General features: G+C 39.8%; 1 pseudogene; it reads right to left on the minus strand.

The window, feature by feature from the left end:
* Window positions 1–4,941, minus strand: part of LOC102478095 (sphingosine-1-phosphate phosphatase 1-like) — a 6,917-nt pseudogene extending 1,976 nt beyond the window's left edge.
* Between the last annotated feature and the right edge of the window lie 1,511 nt (window positions 4,942–6,452).

Below are 6,452 nucleotides of genomic sequence, written 5' to 3' on the forward strand. Positions count from 1 at the left end.
AAGGAACAGGATAGATTTTGGCTGAACAACTACATGTTTATCAGGGAAAGTAAGAAAGCAAGCTGCCGGGTCCATGACTTGAATCACACTCAGCCATGTAGGAGCCCAGTGTTTTTAACTACCAGGCCACCTGCTGGTGCCAAAATGCCCATCCTGATTAATCAGGGTTCATGTTAGACTGGAGTAGGGAAATGAAGGGATCATGAGGAAAGTGGGTAAAGACCGGGAGTGGTTACCGGGAGGCGATGCAAGAGACATGATTAAGATCCATCTTTTTTTTTCCTGTTATATGCCCTGCTGTGTTCAAATTCCTGTATCTTCTCTGATGCTGTGTCTGTCAGTGACTTTGTTCTATAGACACAAAGAACTTAGTCCTGATCTCCACAGTACTCTCTCACCTTCTAGATTTGAATCCCTGATTTCCCATGAGAGAACCACAGGTGGAATCAACTGGGCCAGTTAGACTGCTTAAAATAAAGGTTATCTATTCAATGCTTAGCATGTAACTGCAGAAACTATGGAATGGGTGAATGATAGTAAAGGTGGGCTTGAGAGAGAGTTTCAAATGTCAAACTAAACATGCAAATCTCTAGGCACAGAGAACAAAATGACAGTCGTGAGTTGTGAAGTTCAGGGGTTAGCTAAGGCAGAGTACAAAGGAGAGAGTTCCCACTTAATTGCTTCCTGTAACAATTCATTCATTTTTACATTTATTTTAAAGAATTACTTATTAATTCAATTTCATTTCTTATTATTATTTTTACATTTGATCAGACAGAGAGAAATGGAAAGCAAAAGCAAGCAGCCAGGTTCAGGACTCAATGTGGAAATCCAGCACCTATAACCACCACATTACTTGCCAGCCCTCCTATAAAAATTTATTAATGGCTAAATAGTAGGTAGCTGTCATATTTATTTACTCATTTTAGTATTTTGCTATGAGGCCACTGCACTCTCTGAAGAGAGACAGTGAGAGGGAAAGTGAGAAATCACCCCCAAGGAGGATGACTATGCAGCAATCCATTCTTCTCCACCCTCCTCTCAGGATTTTAATCATGTACACATACGTGCACAGTGCATTTTTCAAGGGGTTGGGTACAGGACTTGAACTGCACAATTAGCCATATAGGATTCTGTGCCCTAACCACCAGACCACCTGCTGCCCTAGTTTATTTATTTGTTTATAGGTTTTTGTTATAGCATGTGTGCATTCACTGCATAGACAGGGAGAGAGGGAAAGTGAGAAGTCATTCCCAAGGGCAGATGACTACATTGCAATCCCTTCTCTGTTCTTTCAGGATTTGGCACACACACACACACACACACACACACACACACACACACACACTCACACACATGGCCAATATATATTGGTAGTTCTTCAATAGATACGTAAACAGAGTGGACAGCATTAGGAAATCCAGTCAAGTCATGTGATGGAGGGAAAACAATTTAGCCAAGCCACAAGGCACAGAGTTTTAGGCCTAGATTGCCATTCAGAGATTCTGCTGCACTGGTACATATAGCTCCTACAAATGATGTTCCCAGGACTCTAGAAGATCTTGAAAATTTTTTTCCCTCCATTTAAGCAAATTATGTCCAAACAATGCAGATTCCTTTTGAGGGCCTTGTGATAGGAAAAGGTCTCATTTAGCTGGGTGATCATGGTGTCACCTGAATAGAGAAGTTTGTTTTTGTTTTTGAGAGGTTTTTGCTATTGAGTGCATTTCCTTGCCAGAATGACAGAAAGAGACAGAGAAACAGAAAGCAAGAAATCACCCCCCGGGGGATGGCCACACCACAATCCCATCTCCTCCATTCTCCTCTCAGGATCTTGGGCACTCACGCACACGCACCTGGTGTGAGTTTAAGCCTCTGGGTCTGGGATTCAAACCACAGTTGACTACATGGGAGTCCAGCAACATAGCCATTACTCTAACTGCTGATTCCTAGAGATTTTAAAGGAGGATCATTAATGTATGGATAAGACAACACATATTTTTATGGATGTGAATGAGGAGAGCACACATTCACCATTTTTATACCTTTTAAAAATCATATATAGGAAAATTACAGATATGTATTATCTATAAAATATATACATACATATTAAATAATAATTATAAAAAATATAAAATTATAAACATATAATTATAAAATAATTATAAAATATAATAATTATAAAAGACAAAGTAGTTTTTATATTTTTAAATATATGGAACAATTGGACTAAGTAGTTAACATGTATGTCACTCAAAATACTTCACATTTTCTTTTTTTAAGTTTTTTTTCTTTTTTGAGAGGTTTTTCCCCATAGGCTGTGTGCGCTCACCATAAAGAGAGAGACAGAAAGCGAGAAATAACCCCCAAAAGGAGAGGCCGCACTGCAATCCCTTCTCCTCAATTCTCCTCTCAGGATCTAGGGAACACACGCACACACACCCAGAGCGAGTTTAAGCCACTGAGTCTGGGACTCAAAAAGCAGTCAACTATGTGGGATTCTGATGATGTAACCATTATGCCATCTGCTGGTCCCAAGACGTTTTAACCTTAGGGTGCATGTGCTTGCCATAAAGACAAAGAGAGACAGAAAGCACAAAATCACTCCCAAGAGGGATGGTCATGCTGCAATCTCTTTTCCTCCATTCTCCTCTCAGGATCTTGGGCACACACACACATGCACCCAGCGTGAGTTTTAAGCTGCCATGTTCAGAAGCAAACTGAGGTCAACTATGTGGGAGTCCAACCATGTAACCATTATACAATCTGCTGGTCCTCACATTTTCTATGATAAGAGCATTAGTATCAAACTCCTTTGGAACTATTATGATGAATAGTACTCAATTATGAGTCACATTCCCCATGCTTATACTAACCATAACCCTTCTAGAATTGGATGTATCCCACATGTTATCTTGTCCCTCTGCAGGTCCAGAAACCATGATTGAAGCATTTTTTTTATTTTTCCTATGTTCTAGAACCCTAAAATAGTCTCTGGCAAGGCCAACAGTGGTATGGTAGCTAAGGTGCTGGATTCTCACATGGCTGGTCATGGTTCAATCTCAGACCTGGTGGCTTTTTTTCCACCCTCACACGCCCTATCTGGTAAGCTCAGGTGCTGTTCTGTTGTAAATTAAACACATTATAATAATAATAAATAAAATTAAATCACAATTTTTTTAAAGAAAAGGAAAAAATAAATACTATCTGGCTTGGCAGTTTCTTAACCAATTGGCAAATTTCAGGTACTTTTTGGTCGATTTTCTATAGTTTTATACACTGTTACATTAACTCTGAAAAAAAGTGTTTTTAAATGTTTTTTGTTGACAATAACACATTAAATTCAGATCTTCTAGTCAATTATTCACTACACCATGTCTTACCAATTTGCAAATACATTTTTCTCTGCAGTGAACTGGTCTTTATAATTGTTTATTTTTCATGCTGTAGAACTAAGTATAGATTACTCACCCATTATATAGAATACTACTCTACTTCTGAGAAATCACCCCCCCCTCCCGGGGGGGGATGGTCATACCACAATCCCTTCTCCTCCATTCTCCTCTCAGGATCTTGGGCATACGCACACACGCACCCAGCATGAGTTTCAAGCCACTAGGTCCGGGACATGAACCGCAGTTGACTACATGGGAGTCCAGTGACATAGCCATTACGCTAACTGCTGGTCCCAGAGATTTTCAGCTTTTAATAAAATATTACTTCAAACAGTGTTTTGATATTTTAAAAATAGTTCCCTTTCTGTTTCATATTTAATTAGTGTTATGTATTTCTTTAAATATTTCTCCATTCTCTATGGAATTATTCTGGCCTTAATTTCTTTGGAGAGGTTTTCGCTACAGGGCGTGTGCGCTCACCAGACAGACAGAGACATAGAGACAGAAAGTGAGAAATCACCCCCCGGGGGGATGGTCACGCCGCAATCCCTCCTCCTCCATTCTCCTCTCGGGATCTTGGGCACGCATGCACACGCGCCTGTAAGCCACCGGGTCCGGGATGCGAACCGTGGTCGACTACGTGGGAATCCAGCAACATAGCCACTACACTAACTGCTGGTTCCCTGGCCTTAATTTCTTAATACTCAACCTTAATTTAAATATTCAAAATTCTAATCTTGGGGGAATTTTTTGCTTTAGTGCATATGTGATCATTGGAGAGAAAGTGAGAAATCAGTCCCCAGGGTGGATTACCAAACCACAATCCCATTTTCTCCATTCTCCTCCAAGGATCTCATGGCATGCACCCACACATGACTAGTATGATTTTAAAGCCACCATGCCCAGGATTTGAACTGCAGTTGGTCATGTGGAAGTTCAGCGATGTAATCACTACACTATCTGCTGGTCCCCTGATTAGTTAATAAAGCATGTTAAACTAAAGTTTTTATGCAATCAGAACTCTGATTTTTTTGAATTTGTTCTTATGCTTTTTCTTTTTTTGTTTTTGTTATAGGATGTGCACACTCACCATGGTGAAACAGAGAGGGAGAGAAAAAAAAACAGAAAGTGAGACATTGGCACTTGAGTAATAGTCATCCCACAATCCTTTCTCCTCCATTCTGCTCTTGGGATTATTAGAAATGCAGGCACACCTGCGTGGCATGTTTTTCAAGCCATTCAATTCAGGTCTCAAACTCACATAGTCAGTCTTGTGGGATCCAGCTGCTTTAATCTTCATGGTAAGGTGAGGTAGGAGTTAGACCCCATTCTAGGTAGATAGGAAGTGAGCTCTGCATATTGGAGTTACTGTGGTTTTGCTTTCTGTGATCTGGTGAATGTTCACCATGGCCCCATTTCTAGTCTCAGAAAAATTTAAGATTCCCTGTTGGCTGTGCTGAAATCAGACAAACCAGTCACTGGAGCGCAAAGTAAGTTTCAAACCATCAGCTGGGAGCCGTACCCCAGCCCAAACCACTGGGCCCATAACTTGAATGATGACCACATGGGAGTACAGAGCCTTGATCACTATGCCACCTGTTGTCCCCTGCTTTATTAAACTGTAATAAGGCTCCTGGGGGTGGCAGGTGGCATGGTGGTTAAAGGTGCTGGACTCCCATATGGCTGACTGTAGTTCAAGTCCTGGACCTCTTGGCTTGCTTTCTCACTTTCCCTCTCTCTCGGATCAAGTTGGAAATAATAATAATTAATAAAGTTAAATAAACTCATAAAAAACTGTAATCAGGCTCCTGAAAGTTCTCCCAGTCTTTCCTGCACACATGTATATAATATACATAAATGCATTTGACCAGTATCTCTATTACCTGTATTTTTTTAGTAATTTTAAAAATTATTAGTCATACATTAAATTGCTAAACATCAGTTTTATTGTGAAGAGACTTTACCCAGCATGATATACATCTCGCCACCTAGTCATTTTATATCCAATTACTCTCATCTTGCTCTTTGGGCGTAAATTCTTACTTGTCCTTGTTAGGTTCAGATTTGAACCTAATATTCCTGAACTACTACAAAATCTCATGGCCACATTTCCCATATATATTTTGAGGCTGTAAAGAAGCATTTTTTTAATGTGCTTTAAAAGATATTACTGAAGGGCCAGCAGGTTGCATGGTGGTTAAGGCACTGGATTCCCACATAGTTGACCATGGTATGAGTTCTGATCCTGGAAGCTTGAAAATTTTTTCCAGCATATGTGCATGTATGCCCAAAACCCTGAGAGGAGAATGAAGAAGAAATTGAGGTGTGACCATCCTCCCTAGTTTATATAGGGTGGTGGTCTTTAGACACCCAAGGTTTATCTATAAAACACATTCCTATCATCCCATTGTGAGCAGTGAGCACCTAAAGTCAGATGGCTCAAGAATACACAGAGAAAACTGATTCTTAAGAGATACCTGCTAATAGATACCTGCAATGATGCACTATCTCTTTTGGAAAAGTGCTCAATCTTCTATGCTTCCCAAGAAGAGAGTAAAATCTTCTATTTGAAAGTGAAAGGCAAGTACTACTGTTGCTTGGCTGAGGTTACTGATAGTTATGATAATAAAGGGATTGAGGATCAGTCACAAGCATAACAAAAAAGTTTTGAAATTAGCAAAAAGTATATGTGACCCATACATCCTATCAGATTGGGTCTGGCCCTTAACTTCTCTGTGTTCTGTTATGAGATTCTGAAATCTCCAGAGAAAGCTTGCTCTCTTGCAAAGACAGCTTTTGATGAAGCCATTGCTGAACCTGATACATTTAGGGAAGAGTCATACAAAGACAGCACACTAATAATGCAGTTACTAAGACACAATTTGACATTTTGTGAACACTGGATACCCAAGGAGACAAAGCTAAAGCAGGAGAAGGAGAGATAAATTAATCAGCCTTCCAACTTTTGTCTGCCTCATTCTAAACTTTACATAGTAGACCATTTGTCATCTCTGCTATCCCACAAATAATTTATTGTTTACAATTTAGGACAGGTTT

The sequence above is a fragment of the Tupaia chinensis genome, unplaced genomic scaffold (assembly GCF_000334495.1).
Source record: "Tupaia chinensis unplaced genomic scaffold, TupChi_1.0 Scaffold000145_1, whole genome shotgun sequence".
In the NCBI taxonomy this organism is placed as follows: Eukaryota; Metazoa; Chordata; class Mammalia; order Scandentia; family Tupaiidae; genus Tupaia; species Tupaia belangeri.